Consider the following 22,568-nt stretch of genomic DNA (forward strand, 5'->3'; position numbering starts at 1 on the left):
AGGGCTTTAATTATTTGTGTACTCTCATAATTTTGCTAAAATATCTTTTAATTGGAAAGGTAATTAAGATATTCTCAGTTTCTTAGTCAACTCAAAATAAGTACAGTCCTGCCTTTTTAGTAATTTCACAGTCTATGTTTATTGAACTGTGCTATTAAGATTAACTTCTCAAATTAATTTTCAGAACATTTCGTAGTTGCTGCAATATGATAAAACAAGGTTAAGCTTTCCAGTTTTAGATATAAAGGGCCATTATGTATTCAAATGTTGATAGAGGGAAAACAAATTTTATTGGTCCATTCACAATTTAAAAAAACACTACATTGATGTGTTTAAAAAAATTAGTTTCCCCCAAATTTATCATTTCATGCTTATTTCATTTAGTAGGATAATAGGTTCTTTACTCTCACTCTACTTTCCCAGGATTTAGATACTGGATGATCCCACCAGATTTTAATTTCTAGCTAGGTATGAATGGAAGTTCAGATTATCCAATGAGATTAGTAATTAGATTTATATTTTCTTTATATAATATTCTAGTAAATTGAATGCTGGCTTCCAAAGATATCATATCTTAATATCTGGAACTTTTTCTTTACCTTATTTGGGAAAAGGGTCTTTGCACATGTGATTATGTTAAGAATTTCAAGATGGGGAGATTATCCTGGATTGTGTGGTCCCTAAGTGCCATCACATGTATCCTTACAGAAGTCACGCAGAGGGGGCTTGAAAATTACACAGAGGAGGACATATGAAGACAGAGGCACAGACTGGAGTGAAGAAGCCACAAGCCAAAGAATGCCTGTAGCCACCAGAAGCTGGAAAAGGCAAAGATTTCCCTCTGGAGCCTCCAGAGGAAGTGCAGCCCTGTGACACCTTGATTTTGGCCCAGTGATGTCAATTTTTGAACTTCTAGCCTCCAGAACTGTAAGAGAATGAATTTCTGTTGTTTTAAGCCACCCAGTTTTGGTAATTGGTTATAGCAGCCACAGGAATCTAAAACATACTTTTACAGTGGCAAATTTTCACCCCATCTCTTTAATGTTGCAGGTAGTTCTGATGTTTTCACAAAAAACCCTGGAGAGGAATAGTCCTATGAGTTGAACTACAAGAGTTCTATATATAGGGAGATATAAAGAACTAGAAAAGGAATGTTGCTGACATGATGATTCAATAGAAATGGTATCCAATTGCATAAGCTATTGCATTAGCCTTTAAGGTTTCTGTAAGGCCAAGAAGAAACTTCATAAATGTTAGAGAAATAAACACTGATTTGAGTATTTTAATCTTCCCTTTAATTACTTAAACAATTATTTTTCAAACTATAAGGATAGCATAATCACATTGAGTAACCTTTGCAAAATAGGCAGGAACAAATTCACATAAAATCCTCAATACAACTACTGTCATCGCTTTGTTATAATCGCTTACATTCACTTTCTCCTTTTAAATGGTAGTAGTCATTTAATGCCTACACTATTGTATACTGAATTTTTTCACTTAATAAATATGCAACTTTTGCTATTGTTACTTAGTCTTTATAACTGTTTTTTTTTTAAAGATAAAACAGTTTTAAAGATAAAACTGAGCACAGGCTCAGTAGCTGTGGCTCACGGGCTTAGTTGCTCCGCGGCATGTGGGATCTTCCTGGACCAGGGATCGAACCCATGTCCCCTGCATTGGCAGGTGGATTCTTAACCACTGCACCACCAAGGAAGCCCAGGGCTGGATAATTCTTTGTTGTTGGGGGCTGTCTTATGCAATGGAGAATGTTTAGCAGCATCCTGGTTTCTATTCCACTTGATGCCGTAGCTTTCCCCTCACACAGTTGTGACAACCAAAAATGTTTCCAGACATTGCCAAATGTGACCTGGCAGGCAAACCATCACCTTGTTGATAATCACTGTCATAGAAGCTAAGTTCAATCATTGGACAATCCAATACTAAAATCCAAGTTTGGTGCTTTTTATCCACTTTTTATGGTCTTGTTCCACCATTTCTATGGAAACTTTTGAACTCATGATAGTAAGATGGCTGCTGCATCTCCAAGCGTCACATATACATTTCTGGCAGGAGAAGATTAACAAATAATGAGAGGCATGAACACTCCTCCCAAAGAGGCCATCTTTTTATTGAGAAGGGATGCCCTCCCTAGTGACTCTACCTACATATTATTGGTCAGAAGAGTATCACATGGCCACCTCTAGTCATGGTAAAAGCTAGTTCAAATTCTTAGCTTTAACAGCATCTATAATAGAGCAGGAAGAGGGTATATGTGAATGGTTTTTGAATAGCCCGTCCATAACATTTGCTAAACTTCCCATTCTAGTTCACTTACTTCCCTGTGGCAGATGGGATGGGCAAGAATTTGGAAGCTGCTCAAGATGTTTAGTCATATATATGTGAAGTCTTACTGTGCTGTGATTTATTATCTAGAAAGTGCTTCATGAAATCCTTTCCAGCCGATTGATTTGGTGATTTTTTAAAAATTCTGTTTTCTCTGCATTAGGAAAGTGTATTCATTCATGGACAAGTAGTGTCATTGAAAGAACCCAGTTAATTTCAGCTAGAAAGGTCACTACTTCAAACCAGCAGTGCTTTTACCAGTTGTAATAAACATGCCTATCAATTCATATCATCCACAGGCCAATGTTTAGAAGACCCATATCGGTTTCATTTCCCATCCAGCAATATTCAACAGTGTCCCAAAGCGCTAGGTGCTAGCTGCATCTGAAGATGTAGAGGATGTGGATACATCAGACATATAATAAGGATACAATACAAGCAGCAGAACAAATCACTACCTAAAAGCAGAACTGTTTGCTTATATCCCAAGTAGCTGAGAAATTTTAATTATGCACTTTTTAATTTTTCCATTCAAAGAAACATGCCCCTACCCAAGTGCTGGGGTTGAACTGTATCTCCCCAAAAGATACATTGAAGTCCTAGCCCTGAGTATCTGTGACCTTATTTTGAAATAGTGTCTTTGCAGATGTAATCAAGTGAATATGGGGTCACTAGGGTGGGCCCTAATCCATTATGATTGCTGTCCTTCTAAGAGAAGAGACATAAAGACATCTAAGGAGAAAACCATGTGACTACCCAGGCAGGGATTGGACTCATGAGCGATAAGCCAAGAAACACCAAGGATTGTTGGAAATACCAGAAGCTAAGAGAAAGGCATGGAAAAGATTCTCCCTTAGAGCCTTCAGAGAGAGCACGGCCCTGAAGACACCTTGATTTCAGACTTCTAGCCTGCAAAACTGTTTGAGAGAATAAACTTCTGTTGTTCAAAGCTGCTTAGTTTGTGGTACTTTATTATGCAGCCCTAGGAATCTAACTAATACACTAAGTATGAAAAAATAGTAAGTACTTGCTAACTGAAAAATAAGTAGTACCTTCTATTAGGCTCTTCAACAGATAATTTTAGACAAGTGCTTCTATTCTTCATGTACGTTCTCTTCCACTTTATTCGAGTGGTCCATTTCCCAATGCTAATTTCCTTTCCTTTGCTTTTATCAAATGACAAGATCCTTTCCAAGTCGAACCTCTTTCTGGAAGAAGGGCAGATGTGAGCCTGGCAGTCAGTATCAAGGGAAAGGTGGCAATGGGAAATGGAGAGTCTCTCCTTCTTTGTATGATTGCGGAGGGTTTGGAGGCTTGCCAGAGAGAAAGACTTCATCTACAACCCTAACAGAATGAAACCTCATAATGGATTGCATCATAGTTGAGTATCTGTGTTAGTTGGGGTCCTCTAAGAAGCAGACAAATTAATATTAGATGTGCAGAAAATGTATCAGGGGAAATGCCTGAGAAGGATAAAGGGAAGGATAAGAGAAGTATCTGGAGAAGGCAAGGAGAGCCTTCCAATCATAATGCTGGTCTGACTCCTGTGAAGGGGACAGAAAAGGAAGGATGGTTGGATAGGAAGAGTCTCAGTTTTCAGCACAGTTCCAAGAAAAGTTCAGCCAGATCAATGGGAAATCTTATACCTAAATTGCCCATCAGGACAGTCCTGCATCCCAGGAATGGGCTTGCCCCAATCCTCCCCATGCTCAGTCACTGGCCAGGAGTGCTCATAGGAAATGTAGCCTGAGATCAGATGTGGTGGTGGATCCAGAGGGGCAACATCTGGGCCATCAGTCAACCATGCTCCCAGCAGCAGGAGATCTGAGCAGTGTATTTTCATGGCCACAACTCTCAAAACCAGAACAAATTTTGAGTGTTGCCAAAAGATCATGAGAGGGCTAGAATTCTTGAGTAATAAGCAACTTCAGCCTGTTACATTTGCTGGCTTCTGAGATGATAGTTCCCGATGCCAATGGCTGGTCAGAGACAGTTTTCTTGTTTGCCTACCTCGTGTTTCCAGGTTCCTGTCAGAGGCTCCCAGCTGTGCTTCTTGACAGCAGCTCTTGCCCAAGGCATCTCCCACTGAGAAAGACTCTATGGAAGCATGTCTCTGGGGAGCCCCACCCTGGGCTGCATAGTGCCTAACCTGACTGCAACAGCTCCAGGTGTTTTCTCCCAGCTTCAGGAGTGGTTTGCTCTGGCAGTGCTTCCTGGTGCCCACCCCCCCTCCTTTGCTCTCATTGTTCCCCCTGCAGGACCCTCCTTCCTCCTCTGCCCATTCAAAGGCTGCCCAAACTTCAATGCTTAGCTTAATTCCACTTCTTTCCCAGAATTCAAAAACATATTGTATAACCTATTCATTATTCAATCAAGGGTTTCTTATGCATTAACTTTTTTTTTCCAACAGAATTTCTTATACTTTAATAACTGATACAACCATAGTGGGGAAAAATTGGCATCACCTAGTAAATCTGAACTTGCACATATAACCCAGTAGTTCTACACCTAAGTATATACCCTACTATATATCCTAAATATATAACCATTACTTTTTCACAATTAAGAGATATATATAAGAATGTACATGGCAGCATTGTTTGTGAAAGCAAAATTGAAACTACTAAAATCCACAAACAGGAAGTTGGATAATCCTGGAAAATTCACACCTGGATTACAATACACATAAAAATGAATAAGCCATAGTTATACGTGTCAACATGGATGAATCACATGAACTTACTAAAAAGGGGGCAGGTAACAAAATAATACATAGAGCATGATTCCATTTTGCCAATCCCAGGCAAAATCAAACAATACATTGTTTAAGTTTATATACAATCACATAGAGTAAAACTATAAAGAAAAGCAAGAGAATAATTCACACAAAATTCATTATAATGGCTACTTAGGGAGTGAGGAAAGAGGAGGATGCAGTTTTGGAGGGACATACGGTAGGCCTCAAAGGAACTGGTCATCTTCTATTAAGTTGGGTAGGGGGCAAATGGGGTATTAGTCCTTAATGGACATATGTTACATATATTCCTATGTACATGAAATAAAGTTCATGCACAAATTATTAAATTTACTGTGCATAATACTTCTTACTTCAAACATATATTAACAGGGAATGTGTTTCAGCACGTCTGGGGAGTAAGGGGACACCTCAGGTTCAGCTTTTTTAAACAAGCATCCCAGGCTCAATAGGGAAGATGGTGGAAGAGTAAGACGCGGAGATCACATTCGTCCCCACAGATACACCAGAAATACATCTACACGTGGAACAACTCCTACAGAACACCGGCAGAAGACCTCAGACCTCCCAAAAGGCAAGAAAGTCCCCACGTACGTGGGTAGGGCAAAAGAAAAAAGAATAAACAGAGACAAAAGGATAGGGACAGGACCTGCACCAGTGGGAGGGAGCCATGGAGGAGGAAAGGTTCCCACACACTAGGAAGCCCTTTCGCGGGTGGAGACTGCAGGTGGCGGAGAGGGGAAGCTTCGGAGCCACAGAGGAGAGTGCAGCAACAGGGGTGCGGAGGGCAAAGCGGAGAGATTCCTGCACAGAGGATCGATGCCAACCGGCATTCACCAGCCCGAGAGGCTTGTCTGCTCACCTGCCGGGGCAGGCGGGGCTGGAAGCTGAGGCTCGGGCTTCGGTCAGAGCGCAGGGAGAAGATTGGGTTGGCGGCATGAACGCAGCCTGACGGGGGCTAATGCGCCACGGCTAGCCGGGAGGGAGTCCGGGGAAAAGTCTGGACCTGCCGAAGAGGCAAGAGACTTTTTCTTGCCTCTTTGTTTCCTGGTGCGCGAGGAGAGGGTATTAAGAGCGCCGCTTAAAGGAGCTCAAGAGACGGGCGTGAGTCGCGGCTAAAAGCGCGGACCCCAGAGACGGGCATGAGATGCTAAGGCTGCTGCCGCCGCTGCCACCAAGAAGCCTGTGTGCGAGCACAGGTCACTATCCACACCCTGCTTCCGGGGAGCCTGTGCAGCCCGCCACTGCCAGGGTCCCGGGATCCAGGAACAACATCTCCTGGAGAACGCACGGCGCGCCTCAGGCTGGTGTAACGTCACGCAGGCCTCTGCCGCAGGCTCACCCCACACTCCGTACCCCTCCCTCCCCCACGCCTGAGCGAGCCGGAGCCCCCAAATCAGCTGCTCATTTAACCCCGTCCTGTCTGAGCGAAGAACAGACGCCCTCCGGCGACCTACACGCAGAGGCCAGGCCATATCCAAAGCTGAGCCCTGGGAGACGTGAGAACAAAGAAGAGAAAGGGAAATCCCTCCCAGCAGGCATCAGAAGCAGCGGATTAAAGCTCCACAATAAACTTGAGGTACCCTGCATCTGTGGAATACATGAATAAACAATGAATCATCCCAAATTAAGGAGCTGGACTTTGAGAGCAAGATTTATGATTTTTTTCCCTTTTCCTCTTTTTGTGAGTGTGTATGTGTATGCTTCTGTGTGAGATTTTGTCTGTATAGCTTTGCTTTCACCATTTGTCCTAGGGTTCTATATGTCCGTTTTTTCTGTTTTTTAAAAAAAAATTTTTTTCTTAAAATTATTTTTTATTTTAATAACTTTATTGTATTTTATCTTACTTTATTTTATTTTATCATCTTTCTTTTTTTCCTTCCTTCCTTCCTCCCACCCTCCCTCCCTCCCTCTTTTCTTTCTTCCTTCCTTCCTTCCTTTCTTTCTTTCTTTTTTCTTTCTCTCTTTCTCTCTGTCTTTCTTTCTTTCTACTTTTTCTCCCTTTTATTCTGAGCCATGTGGATGAAATGCTCTTGGTGCTACAGCCAGGAATCAGTGCTGTGCCTCTGAGGTGGGAGAGCCAACTTCAGGACACTGGTCCACCTCCCAGCTCCAAATAATATCAAACGGCAAAAATCTCCCAGAGATCTCCATCTCAACACTAGCACCCAGCTTCACTCAACGACCAGCAAGCTACAGTGCTGGACACCCTATGCCAAACAAATAGCAAGACAGGAACACAACCCCACCCATTAGCAGAGAGGCTGCCTAAAATCATAATAAGCCCACAGACACCCCAAAACACACCACCAGACGTGGACCTGCCCACCAGAAAGACAAGATCCAGCCTCATCCACCAGAACACAGGCACCAGTCCCCTCCACCAGGAAGCCTACACAACCCACTGAAGCAACCTTAGCCACTGGGGACAGACACCAAAAACAACGGGAACTACGAACCTGCAGCCTGCAAAAAGGAGACCGCAAACACAGTAAGATAAGCAAAATGAGAAGACAGAAAAACACACAGCAGTTGAAGGAGGAAGATAAAAACCCACCAGATCTAACAAATGAAGAGGAAATAGGCAGTCTACCTGAAAAAGAATTCAGAATAATGATAGTAAAGATGATCCAAATCTTGGAAATAGAATGGAGAAACTACAAGAAATGTTTAACAAGGACCTAGAAGAACGAAAGAGCAAACAAACAGTGATGAACAGCACAATAAATGAAATTAACAATTCTCTAGAAGGGATCAATAGCAGAATAAATGAGGCAGAAGAACGGATAAGTGACCTGGAAGGCAAAATAGTGGAAATAACTACTGCAGAGCAGAATAAAGAAAAAAGAATGAAAAGAACTGAGAACAGTCTCAGAGACCTCTGGGACAACATTAAACGCACCAACATTCGAATTATAAAGGTTCCAGAAGAAGAAGAGAAAAATAAAGGGACTAAGAAAATATTTGAAGAGATTATAGTTGAAAACTTCCCTAATATGGGAAAGGAAATAATTAATCAAGTCCAGGAAGCACAGAGACTCCCATACAGGATAAATCCAAGGAGAAATATGCCAAAACACATATTAATCAAACTGTCAAAAATTAAATACAAAGAACACATATTAAAAGCAGCAAGGGAAAAACAACAAATAACACACAAGGGAATCCCCATAAGGTTAACAGCTGATCTTTCAGCAGAAACTCTGCAAGCCAGAAGGGAGTGGCAGGACATATTTAAAGTGATGAAGGAGAAAAACCTGCAACCAAGATTACTCTGCCCAGCAAGGATCTCATTCAGATTTGATGGAGAAATTAAAACCTTTACCGACAAGCAAAAGCTGAGAGAGTTCAGTACCACCAAACCAGCTTTACAACAAATGCTAAAGGAACTTCTCTAGGCAAGAAACACAAGAGAAGGAAAGACCTACAATAACAAACCCAAAACAATTAAGAAAATGGGAAGAAGAACATACACATCGATAATTACCTTAAATGTAAATGGACTAAATGCTCCCACCAAAAGACAGATTGGCTGAATGGATACAAAAACAAGACCCATATATACACTGTCTACAAGAGACCCACGTCAGACCTAGAGACACATACAGACAGAAAGTAAGGGGATGGAAAAAGATATTTCATGCAAATGGAAACCAAAAGAAAGCTGGAGTAGCAATTCTCATATCAGACCAAATAGACTTTAAAATAAAGACTATTAAAAGAGACAAAGAAGGACACTACATAATGATCAAGGGATCGATCCAAGAAGAGGATATAACAATTGTAAATATTTATGCACCCAATGTAGGAGCACATCAATACATAAGGCAAATACTAACAGCCATAAAAGAGAAAATCGACAGTAACACATTCATAGTAGGGGACTTTAACACCCCACTTTCACCAATGGACAGATCATCCAAAATGAAAATAAATAAGGAAACACAAGCTTTAAATGATACATTAAACAAGATAGACTTAATTGATATTTATAGGACATTCCATCCAAAAACAACAGAATACACACTTTTCTCAAGTGCTCATCAAACATTCTCCAGGATAGATCATATCTTGGGTCACAAATCAAGCCTCCGTAAATTTAAGAAAACTGAAGTTGTATCAAGTATCTTTTCTGACCACAACGCTATGAGACTACATATAAATTACAGGAAAAGATCTGTAAAAAATACAAACACATGAAGGCTAAACAGTACACTACTTAATAACAAAGTGATCACTGGACATATCAAAGAGGAAATCAAAAAATACCTAGAAAGAAATGACAATGGAGACATGACGACCCAAAACCTATGGGATGCAGCAAAAGCAATTCTAAGAGGGAAGTTTATAGCAATACAATCCTACCTTAAGAAACAGGAAACATCTCGAATAAACAACCTAACCTTGCACCTAAAGCAATTAGACAAAGAAGAAAAAAAAAACTCCAAAGTTAGCAGAAGGAAAGAAATCACAAAAATCAGATCAGAAATAAATGAAAAAGAAATGAAGGAAACGATAGCAAAGATCAATAAAACTAAAAGCTGGTTCTTTGAGAAGATAAACAAAATTGATAAACCATTAGCCAGACTCATCAAGAAAAAAAGGGAGAAGACTCAAATCAATAGTATTAGAAATGAAAAAGGAGAAGTAACAACTGACACTGCAGAAGTACAAAAGATCATGAGAGATTACTACAAGCAACTCTATGCCAATAAAATGGACAAACTTGAAGACATGGACAAAGTCTTAGAAATGCACAACCTGCCAAGACTGAATCAGGAAGAAATAGAAAATATGAACAGACCAATCACAAGCACTGAAATTGGAACTGTGATTTAATATCTTCCAACAAACAAAAGCCCAGGACCAGATGGCTTCACAGGCGAATTCTATCAAACATTTAGAGAAGAGCTGACACCTATCCTTCTCAAACTCTTCCAAAATGTAGCAGAGGGAGGAACACTCCCAAACTCATACTACGAGGCCACCATCACCTTGATACCAAAACCAGACAAGGATGTCACAAAGAAGGAAAACTATAGGCCAATATCACTGATGAACATAGATGCAAAAATCCTCAACACAATACTAGCAAAGAGAATCCAACAGCACATTAAAAGGATCATACACCATGATTAAGTGGGGTTTATTCCAGGAATGCAAGGATTCTTCAATATACGCAAATCAATCAATGTGATACACCATATTAACAAATTGAAGGAGAAAAACCATATGATAATCTCAACAGATGCAGAGAAAGCTTTTGACAAAATTCAACACCCATTTACGAGAAAAACCCTGCAGAAAGTAGGCATAGAGGGAACTTTCCTCAACTTAATAAAGGCCATATATGACAAACCCACAGCCAACATCGTCCTCAATGGTGAAAAACTGAAAGCATTTCCACTAAGATCAGGAACAAGACAAGGTTGCCCACTCTCACCACTCTTATTCAATATAGTTTTGGAAGTTTTAGCCACAGCAATCAGAGAAGAAAAGGAAATAAAAGGAATCCAAATCGGAAAAGAAGAAGTAAAGCTGTCACTGTTTGCAGATGACATGATACTATACACAGAGAATCCTAAAGATGCTACCAGAAAACTACTAGAGCTAATCAATGTAGTAAAGTAGCAGGATACAAAATTAATGCACAGAAATCTCTGGCATTCCTATACACTAATGATGAAAAATCTGAAAGTGAAATTAAGAAAACACTCCCATTTACCACTGCAACAAAAAGAATAAAATATCTAGGAATAAAACTACCTAAGGAGCCGAAAGACCTGTATGCAGAAAATTATAAGACACTGATGAAAAAAATTTAAGATGACACAAATAGATGCAGAGATATACCATGTTTTTGGATTGGAAGAATCAACATTGTGAAAAGGACTCTACTACCCAAAGCAATCTACAGATTCCATGCAATCCCTATCAAACTACCACTGACATTTTTCACAGAACTAGAACAAAAAATTTCACAATTTGTATGGAAACACAAAAGACCCCGAATAGCCAAAGCAATCTTGAGAACGAAAAACGGAGCTGGAGGAATCAGGCTCCCTGACTCCAGACTATACTACAAAACTACAGTAATCAAGACAGTATGGTACTGGCACAAAAACAGAAAGATCAATGGAACAGGATAGAAAGCCCAGAGATAAACCCACACACATATGGTCACCTTATCTTTGATAAAGCAGGCAGGAATGTAGAGTGGAGAAAGGACAGCCTCTTCAATAAGTGGTGCTGGGCAAACTGGATGGGTACCTGTAAAAGTATGAGAGTAGATCACTCCCTAACACTATACACAAAAATAAGCTCAAAATGGATTAAAAACCTAAATGTAAGGCCAGAAACTAACTCTTAGAGGAAAACATAGGCAGAACACTGTGACATAAATCACAGCAAGATCCTTTTTGACCCACCTCCTAGAGAAATAGACGTAAAAACAAAAATAAACAAATGGGACCTAATGAAAGTTCGAAGCTTTTTCAAAGCAAAGGAAACCATAAACAAGACCAAAAGACAACCCTCAGAATGGGAGAAAATATTTGCAAATGAAGCAAATGAGAAAGGATTAATCTCCAAACTTTACAAGCAGCTCATGCAGCTCAATTAGAAAAAAACAAACAACCCAATCCAAAAATGGGCAGAAGGCCTAAATAGACATTTCTCCAAAGAAGATATACAACTGCCAACAAACACATGAAAGAATGCTCAGCTTCATTAATCATTAGAGAAATGCAAATCAAAACTACAATGAGATATCATCTCACATCAGTCAGAATGGCCATCATCAAAACATCTAGAAACAATAAATGCTAGAAAGGGTGTGGAGAAAAGGGAACACTCTTGCACTGCTGGTGGGAATGTGAATTGGTACAGCCACTATGGAGAACAGTATGGAGGTTCCTTAAAAAACTACAAATAGGACTACCATATGACCCAGCAATCCCACTACTGGACTACCATATGACCTAGCAATCCCACTACTGGACATATACCCTGAGAAAACCATAATTCAAAAAGAGTCATGTACCGAAATGTTCATTGCAGCTCTATTTACAATAGCCAGGAGATGGAAACAACCTGAGTGTCCATCATCAGATGAATGGATAAAGATGATGTGGCACATATATACAATGGAATATTACTCAGCCATAAAAAGAAATGAAATTGAGCTATTTGTAATGAGGTGGATGGACCTGGAGTCTGTCATACAGAGTGAAGTAAGTCAGAAACAGAAAGACAAATACCGTATGCTAACACATATACATGGAATTAAAAAAAAAATGTCATGAAGAACCTAGGGGTAAGACAGGAATAAAGACACAGACCTATTAGAGAATGGACTTGAGGAAATGGGGCGGGGGAAGGGTAAGCCGTGACAAAGCAAGAGAGTGGCATGGACATATATACAGTATGAAACGTAAAATAGATAGCTAGTGGGAAGCAGCCGCATAGCACAGGGAGATCAGGTCAGTGCTTTGTGACCACCTAGAGGGGTAGGATAGGGAGGGTGGGAGCGAGGGAGATGCAAGAGGGAAGAGATATGGGATTTTATGTATATATATAACTGATTCACTTTGTTATAAAGCAGAAACTAACACCATTGTAAAGCAACTATATTCCAATAAAGATGTAAAAAAAAAAAATAAAATAAAATAAAAACAAAACAAAACAAGTATCCCAGGCGCACCTGCAGGTAGTCCATGCAGGGCCATGGACTACCTTATGAGATATACTAGATTGTTCTTCCTGAGTTATCAAGGTTTATACCAAATGTTTATGGACTTTCTCAAATGAAATCTTATTTTAAAAGAAAAAGAACAGGGCTTCCCTGGTGGCGCAGTGGTTGAGAGTCCGCCTACCGATGCAGGGGACACGGGTTCGTGCCCCGGTCCGGGAAGATCCCACATGCCGCGGAGCGGCTGGGCCCGTGAGCCATGGCCGCTGAGCCTGCGCGTCCGAAGCCTGTGCTCCGCAACGGGAGAGGCCGCAACAGTGAGAGGCCCGCATACAGCAAAAAAAAGAAAAAAAACAGTTTGTAAAAAGGATCAAAACAAGGGGGTTTTGGTTAGTGTTGGGAAGGAGGCCCCAAGACTTTTTTTTTGGTTCTTCCTCTCCCCACTCCGACTGCAACCTTGGAATCAGCTCTAGAAGTCCGTAACTCTATGACCAATGGGAAAAAAACTTCCAGTGTCAATCCCATTCAATATAATCGAAATAAAAAAACTCATTATTTAGGCTTGACTAAAAGACAAAGGCAAGCTGGGAAATAAACCTTGGGTATATTTTAGCCAGAATTTGTAAAATGTGTTTACTAGTATGACTTGATTATGCACACAATTTGCATATGTGAAAGCGCCATGTCTAACACATAGTAGGTATGCAATACAGCTTAAGTGAATAGGTACCTGATACATTCAGAACCTTTGATAAAATAGGATTTAAGGCAAGAGACATTATTCTGTGATTCTAAGTTTTGGGTTCAATTTACCACATAGTAATAGCCACAATTTTTTCCACTGGAATGCTTCTAGGCAACAAAAGTAATGGATTTGTTAAGGTACCCATGGCAAACCACAGCACCCTGAACACCTGCTGAAAAGAAAGAATTTTCTAGTTACAAATGTACTTTGAATGTGCTGTCTAGAGCAGATCTACTCTGCATGAAACAAGTAGCCAAAGTCAGAAAGGAATGGAATGGAATATTCAAATAGAGAAAAATAGGTGGGTGGCTACATATTGGTGTAAATGGAACATCATGTAGAGAAATGTGTTCTTTCTCTCTGAATTTACATTTTATACACAAATCATATAATTAATACTAGGCCATTATTCGTTAACTTTTCACATGGGGCCTATCTTATTTCTCTAATAATGCATATGACAAATTCTTAAATATATGAGCCACGATAAATACTTTTCTACGGGGCTAAAAAAAAATTTAGAAAAACACTGACGCTGTTGATATTATTCAATAATATCCAATGAATATCTGCAATGACAATGGGTCTAGTCACCCAGTAACTATTCCTGGTTCCCTAGCTGCTGATGACGTTGTCCCTGTTTCCAGACCCTTATGATTCGTTGTGAGTTGACAGTACAGTATTCTGAATGTTAAAAAGTATTCCAAATTATTTTCTAGTCGAAATAATTTTGCAAATACTGGATAAAACAGTTATATATTTTTTTCCTGCAATATATTTTGGGGCCTTTAATATGTTTCTTTCTGGGCATTGTGAGGTTTAAAGAGTTAACAAAGTACGGAGCATTTACCAAATTTCTTTGACCACAGAGGTTTTTTTTCCCCCGCATGAAACATGTTGAGAGACTAGAACTATATATTTTTGGAAATACTGGATTAAATATCTGATCTTCCCAGGGGTGATTTTCATTTTGATGGGAGGTTCTAGAAGACCAAAAAGACTTCATGACCTAAATGAGTGACACTCCAATGGTGGAATTTCAGGCGTTAAGGAAGTCAGGAAAGTTATGAAGAGGAGGAGAGACTATTTTGGCATGGGTCTAATGCATCCTGCCTGATAACACTGCCCCTCCAGTGACCTCATGGAAGCTCTTATTAAGAGCTCCAATTTTGCAGCATGTCATCCCGATTTGGATTCAAACTGAATTGTTCTGTTATTCACAGACTTCATGTTATCACTTGCCCCGCCTCTCCCCCACTTCAGTGTTGCACTCCTTCCCTGTGAAACTTCTTATTGAGACTAGAAAAGCAGTCTGAGAAATTGCATGACTCCTCTATTCTCAGAAATGATATCCTTAGTTTTTAGCCTAAAATCAGGATCCTATCTTAAGAGAAGCCATTGCCTATCTGGTTGGGGACACTTCAAGGTTATTAACTCAGCACACGTTCACTGAGCAACCAAAATGTGCAAAGTCCTATGCTTTATGTTTGCCTAATGTCATAATTTTCTCTATTCCTTAGGAACAATCTAGATTAATGGAACAAACCTAAATTTAGTAGTCTGATTATTTAATGTTTAACCAAATGTCATGATCTTATTTAGAATGCAAAATGAAAGCAAAGTAATATCTTTGTTAAGGTCTCCACTAAAACTATTTTCTATATAAGCTATACATATAATTGGGTCATGATCTGTCCCTAAAGCTTTCTGCTTCAGAATATTGTTGTGTACTCCATTATTAAAAACTCTATTCAGAGATTTGGGAGTCTCTCGTGGAATATACACACTTAACTATTAGACTGTGATCATCAATTTTTTATGGATTACCCACAGTCAGTAAATGTTAATAAATGTGGTTGATATATTCATTTTAAATAATCAATATTAAAGAAATTTCATGGATGCTTTTCTGGTGGGAAATTGTTATTTCCTACTCTTTCGAAGACATTATTATTACCACTAATGTAATTCCCTTTCCCAGGGCTCAATAATGCCATGTAGCCATCATTTCACTAATTTTGCTTCATTATAAAATTTTTCAGAAACGGGGCAGATGCAATTATCAATACTTAATGACAGAGATGGGAAATAATCAAGTTTTTTCTGTAATTCATAATAGGCAAACTTATTAACTGGCCTTGGCAATGAAAAGGTTATTTGCTCTCCTTTTTTTTTTTTCTTTTCCCCATTGGGATAATGTGTTGATTACTGAGCTTAGACTGGGCTTGCCACCCAGTGGTGTCTCAGTTCTGGATTTGTTTTGGCCATCTTGGCCTGGGTGTGTCTTGGGGGAGGGAGGATCTGTGAAGTGGAGTTTGCTGTGTAGGCAGCTGGAGACAGCCTGGTAGACAATGGAGAAGACAACATGGGTCAACACCCCAGCCAGCCCTGGAGACTAAGTCGGAGGCCTGTGAAGAAAAGGAAGGAACTGAAAGAGCTGTTTTGGGCTTCCCTGGTGGCGCAGTGGTTGAGAGTCCGCCTGCCGATGCAGGGGACACGGGTTCGTGCCCCGGTCTGGGAGGATCCCACGTGCCGCGGAGCGGCTGGGCCCGTGAGCCATGGCCGCTGAGCCTGCGCGTCCGGAGCCTGTCCTCCGCAGCGGGAGAGGCCGCAACAGTGAGAGGCCCGCGTAACGCATAAAAAAAAAAAAAAAAAAAAAAAAAAAAAAAAAAAAAAAGAGCTGTTTTAACTCAATGACTGGTGAAGAACCAGGAAGTAGGCCCATTGCCTGAGTGCCCTGGATGAGACCGGAACCATATATCTGTTGACTGTATGTCCTGGTTTGCCTGGGATAGGTCAAGTCTATTCTTCTGTCTTGGGGTAACTGTTAATTAGAGCCCCCTCTCACTCTCAAAACTGTTCAAGCTAAGAAAATAAATTATATATTCACCCTCAACATAGAGTGGTGAGGCAGAAAGGAGACTCTCTCCTTGGTGAACAAGGAAGGAACTGTGCGCCTCTGAGGTCAGAGGGCTGAAGGGAAGGCAGGGACATTTTGCCATCTCATGGAGGGCCTGGGCTGTGGTGACCAGTGTCCCCCAGGTGGCTTTGTGGGTGCCAGGCATCACTTAGAGGCTGCACTGGAAGAATGTGAGCTGATTTGTTTGGGGACACATGGAGTGTTGTCCTGAGGACTACCTGAAATACTGAAGAGAGACTTGTTAGGAGGGAATTTTTGTCATGTGACCTCACTTGATCTCCAGGCTGGTAAGGCAGGAGGAACCTAATACAGGACCTGGCAGTAATCACAAGGGCCCATATTAATTCTAAGAATTTATTTGTTTAATGCATTCAGCAACATTTTGGAATGGGTATGATTCAGTCACAGTGAATCCTAAGTAGTTTCCTCAAGTTAAATGGATCTAAATAATGCTGAACCCTTTATCAAATAGTAGAGTTCAACAATTTATCAGTCTGGATCTGGGTCTTTCGAAATCCTGCGGCTCCTGTCTGAGGCAATCACTCAAAAATTCCCAGTGATGACAAGATGAGGATGATGACTAAGTTCGCTTCCAGGTGTGGAGCCAGCTTGAAAATAACTATAGTGCATTTTTGACTGATTAGCTCATGCTCTCACTTTAACATGATCATGTCTGTCTGACTTATTTTTATTATGTTATATAACCAAAACCTTTCCCAACACAGGAATAAAAATAGAACTGCCATAAGTAGTTATGCGTTATTTGTTCTAGGGATGGTTTCATATTTTGTTGGTTCTCAGAGAACTGCCTTAAATTTACTTGTGCTTCATTATAATAAGGGTTAAAGTCAAATTACTACCCTCATTTTTGTTTTTGGTGATTTAACCTTTGGATTGAAAAGGACATTTGCATTAGTGCTCTGAATAAGTTAATTTTAAAAAATCTCAACAAATCTAAAAGAACTGATGTACCTCCCCAAGTTGAATAATCAATTCCTTTCCTTCCCCCACCATCACTACTTTTTTATTGGTATATATAGGATGTTTCCTTATAATGCATTAATAAAAAGGCTTTTTTTTCTGCTTTTCCACAATTTTTTGTGCATAGGATTCGCTCTCTTAAAGAAAGACACTAAGTTCTTTTAAATGTTTTAGCCCCGACAGCAAAATAACTAGCAAATATAGATATTTATGAATTTGCATTCATGTACTTTAATTTTATGTTGTATTTTGTTTCTTGGGGCAATGACTCTGAATATTATGAATTATTCTATTTTTAAATAATCTGATTATTTTGTTTTCCCAATGTTTTAGTATGTTTAATTCTTTCATATTTGTGTATTGTATATTTACATTACCCTTTTTATTTTATGATGTCCTAAGAAGAGGAACCATTTTTATTATTGAATTTTTCCATTGTAAGCTCAGCTTTTTCTTTTTTTTTTTAATCAGAAAAGCGAATGTGAAAAATGGTTGTTTAGCACTGACTGAATTATTTGGGTATAGAAATTATCTGACTACTGCATCTTTTAAAAATAAAAATGATCTAATTATAAAAAATACATTCCTCAGGCCTTTAGCTTTCCTTCCTTACCTACAGTAACCTGTCCAGCTATGCTATTTAACACATCATCTTTCACCTTCTCCAGGATCTTCCTCCATGAAACAGCTCCTTTTTCCTGAAATAATCAACTCTCTTGACTGGCCCCTTCCATTCTACCTACAGACACCATCAACCCTTCCTTATTTATAAAAGCAAATGAAAGCAAACAGAAAAACTAAACCACCATTTTCTTCACTGTCTTGCAGCTTCCTTTACTTTCTCTTTTTTTTTTGCGGTACACAGGCCTCTCACTGTTGTGGCCTCTCCCGTTGCGGAGTACAGGCTCTGGACGCGCAGGCTCAGCGGCCATGGCTCAGGGGCCCAGCCGCTCCGCGGCACGTGGGATCTTCCTGGACCAGGGCACGAACCCGCGTCCCCTGCATCGGCAGGCGGACTCTCAACCACTGCGCCACCAGGGAAGCCCCCTTTACTTTCTTTACTACTAGATATCTTGAAAAAGCCACCCTGGGCTACTTTGCATCAATAACCTCTCTCTTATCATCTGACTTGCTCCTGTCTCAACTGCCTTTGATGTCTTAAAGGTCCCCAGTAATAGACAATTCTCCGATGTGCTGCTACAGCCTCCTCAACCTGTCTGAGCACTTGATGATTTAATCACATCCTCCCTTTCTTAAAACTCTGTTTTCCTTGGTTTATTTTGATGTGGTCCTGTTTATAATTGCTGGACCATTTTGAACTATCACCACTGCCCCCAATGCAATATGATATATTCATCCAGACTCTAGTTCATCATTTAGGAAAAATAATAATTCAGTTATGTAAACATTTAACATCAGGATATAATACAAATGGCATAGAATTTTCTGCCTTTGAACACTTTCACCATCAAAGCTCCTGAAAATTAAGTTGAGGTCAGCAAGCCTTCTGGTTTTACGGCTGGTACCTTGGGCCCCAAGTCCTTAATGCATCCCATACTAGAACTTTCAGTGATTCAGTGGCAGAGTTAGCACAAAACTACAGGGATGTGGTACAATTTTAGTCATCTCATGAGCATTCTTATCTGTTATTAAAAAGAGAGAAAGATTTAAATGAAGCCTATCTGTGACTGATGTCAGCTGAGTATTAAGGCAGTGAATATTTCAAAGTAATTTAAAGGTTAAGAGCTACTTCTTGACACTTCTGATCCTCTACACATTGTCTGGCCTTGGCAACCCCTGTACTCATACACTCTGATGTGCTTCAGAATTTATTTCAGCACAGTCTATCCTCCTCTCCCTCTTCTCTTCCTAGATGGTTATTCACATTCTTTTACATTATGTTTATTCAATCAGCATTTACTGAATGCCTACTAGGGGTGAGTTCCTTTACTAATACTGAATATAGAGAGATTAATAAGACACAGCCTTTGTTCTAGCATGTAGTCCATTAGAGGAGATGGACACAGTCAAATATGCATGAACAGATGCAGAGTTCATGTCTCCCCACAACTATGGCACCTGCTTGATGCTGGTGGGGGACCCTGATGGCCAAGGAGATGGGAAGAACCCCCAAGTGAACTGGTAGGACGTGGGGGACTAAGTGGGGAGGAGAAGTGGAGGTCAGACAGGATCGGTGCCCCTGAGGGGTAGCTGAGAGAGGGGAGGGGTTCACACGCCTGGAAGGACCCTCAGGGGCTCAGATCGGGGGGGGAAAAAGGCCCAGCGTTTCCCCTGCCCAATCGGCCAGGGAAGTCTGCCCGGCTCTTGGGCCAGGTCCTACGCCCTCAGGCATCCTCTCCAGGACCAGAGGAGGAGGAAAGGAGCAGAGGGTGTTTGCCTCGCCCACTAGGGCCCAGGTTAGGGGTTGGAGGGGAGCCTGCTGAGCTCCCAGGCCACTTCCAAACCCTCCAAAGCCCCCCGCCAGGCTGCATGGGTCCTAGGGGCATAGGAGGGAGGCCAGGGAGATCAGGGGATGCAGGCAGGAGGGTCCTCCATGACAGGAGCAGCAGGAGAGGAGCAGAGGGCATCTTCCCTGCCCACTTGAGCCTAGGAAGCCTGCTGGGCTCCCAGGTGGGGCCCCCTGCCCTCTGAAACCAGAGATGGGAGGCATGCCTGGGCCCCTTCTGTTCTGTTGAGCCTAAGCCCCCCAATCCCCCCGGACTTTTCCAGCCCTGTGAGTCCTAAGCATAGGCCTTGCCCACTGCTCAAACTTCACCCCTGCTTAGGCCCTACCCTCCACAGCCAAGGCCTTTTCCACCTTTTTTTTTCTCTTCTTTTTTTAGTACTGTGGTTCTGTTTTACCTTCCAGTTGTTGTTTCATCTATATTTTTATTTATATATATTTATTTTTATTTTTTACTTTGTTATACTTCTCCTTTTTCTTTTTTTTGCCACCCCATGCGGCTTGAAGCTTCTTGGTTCAGGAGCTGGGGGTCAGGCTGAAGCTCCTGTGGTGGAAGCTCTGAGTCTGAACCACTGAAGTAACAGAGAATCTCAGACCCCAGGGAATATTCATCAGAGTGAGGTCTCCCAGAGGTCCTCAGCTCAGCACCAAGACCCAGCTCTACCCAACAGCCTAAAAACTGCAGTGTTGGAAGCCTCAGGCCAAACAACCAGTAAGACAGGAACACAATCCCACTCATAAAAAAAAAGAAAAAAAATGAGATGGCAAAAAAATATGTCACAGGTGAAGGAGCCAGGTAAAAACCTATAAGACCAAATAAATGAAGAGGAAATAGGCAATCTACCTGAAAAAGAATGCAGAGAAATGATAGTAAAGATGATCCAGAATGGATTGAGAAAATACAATAAATGTTTAACAAAGATCTAGAAGAACAAACAGAGATGAACAACACAATAACTGAAATGAAAAATACACTAGAAGGAATCAATAAAGAATAACTGAGGCAGAAGAACGAATAAGTGAGCTCAAAGACAAAATGGTGGAAATAACTACTCCTGAGCAGAATAAAGAAAAAAGAATGAAAAGAAAGGTGGACAGTCTGAGACCTCTAGGACAACACTAAACACACCAACATTCAAATTATAGGGGTCCCAGAAAAAAAGAGAAAAAGAAAGGGTATGAGAAAATTTTGAAGAGATTATAGTGGAAAACTTCCCTAACATGGGAAAGGGAATAGTCACCCAAGTCTAGGAAGTACAGAGAGTCCCATACAGGATAAACCCTAGGAGAAACACACCAAGACACATATTAATCAAACAAAAACTAAATTCAAAGAAAAAATATTAAAAGCAGCAAGGGAAAAAAAAAAATAGCATACAAAGGAATCCCCATAAGGTTATCAGTCGATTTTTCAGCAGAAACTCTGCAGGCCAGAAGGGAGTGTCAGGATATACTTAAGTGATGAAAGAGAAAAACCTACAACCAAGATTACTCTACTCAGCAAGGATCTCATTTAGATTTGACGGAGAAATCAAAAGCTTTTCAGACAAGCAAAAGCTAAGAGAATTCAGCACCACCAAACCAGCTTTACAACAAATGCTAAACGAACTTCTCTAGGCAGGAAACACAAGAGAAGAAAAAGACCCACAAAAACAAACCACAAACAATTAACAAAACGGTAACAGGAACACACATATCGATAATAACCTTGAATGTAAATGGATTAAATGCCCCAACCAAAAGACACAAACTGGCTGAATGCATACAAAAACAAGACCCATATATATGCTGTCTACAAGAGACCCACTTCAGACCTGGGGACACATGAAGGGCTGGAAAAAGATATTCCATGAAAATGGAAGTCAAAAGAAAGCTGGAGTAGCAATACTCATATCAGAAAAAATAGACTTTAAAATAGACTGTTACAAGAGATAAGGAAGGACACTACATAATGATCAGGAGATCAATCCAAGAAGAAGATATAACAGTTATAAATGTTTGTGCACCCAACATAGGAGAACCTCAATACATAAGGCAAATGCTAACAGCTATGAAAGGGGAAATCGACAGTAACACAATCATAGTACGGGACCTTAGCGCCCCACTTATACCAATGGTCAGATCATCCAAAATGAAAATATATAAGGAAACACAAGCTTTAAATTACACAATAGACCAGATAGATTTAATTGATATTTATAGAACATTCCACCCAAAAGTGGCAGAGTACACTTCCTTCTCAAGTGCACATGGAACATTCTCCAGGATAGACCACATCTTGAGTCACAAATAAAGCCTCAGAAAATTTTACAAAATTGAAATCATATCAAGCATCTTTTCTCACCACAACACTATGAGATTGGAAATCGATTACAGGAAAAAAAATTTAAAAGCCACAAACACATGGAGGCTAAACAGTGCACTACTAAATAACCAAGAGATCACTGAAGAAATCAAAGAAGAAAATTTAAAAACTACATAGAAACAAATGACAATGAAAACACAATGACCCAAAACCTACGGGATGCAGCAAAAGCAGTTCTAAGAGGGAAGTTTATAGCAATTCAATCTCACCTCAAGAAACAAGAAAAGTCTCAAATAAACAATCTAACCCTACACCTAAAGCAACTAGAGAAAGAAGAACAAAGAAAACCCAAAGATAGTAGA

The 22,568-nt window shown here is 40.4% G+C and overlaps 1 long non-coding RNA gene across 1 annotated transcript in view; it reads left to right on the top strand.

The window, feature by feature from the left end:
* Positions 1-3,280, top strand: part of LOC116753371 — a 37,743-nt gene extending 34,463 nt beyond the window's left edge. Inside the window, exon 3 of the long non-coding RNA XR_004349745.1 lies at positions 709-3,280. This is a non-coding gene — a long non-coding RNA (uncharacterized LOC116753371). The remainder of the gene's footprint in view (positions 1-708) is intronic.
* Positions 3,281-22,568: the final 19,288 nt, after the last annotated feature.

This window comes from Phocoena sinus, chromosome 4 (assembly GCF_008692025.1).
Source record: "Phocoena sinus isolate mPhoSin1 chromosome 4, mPhoSin1.pri, whole genome shotgun sequence".
Classification (NCBI taxonomy): Eukaryota; Metazoa; Chordata; class Mammalia; order Artiodactyla; family Phocoenidae; genus Phocoena; species Phocoena sinus.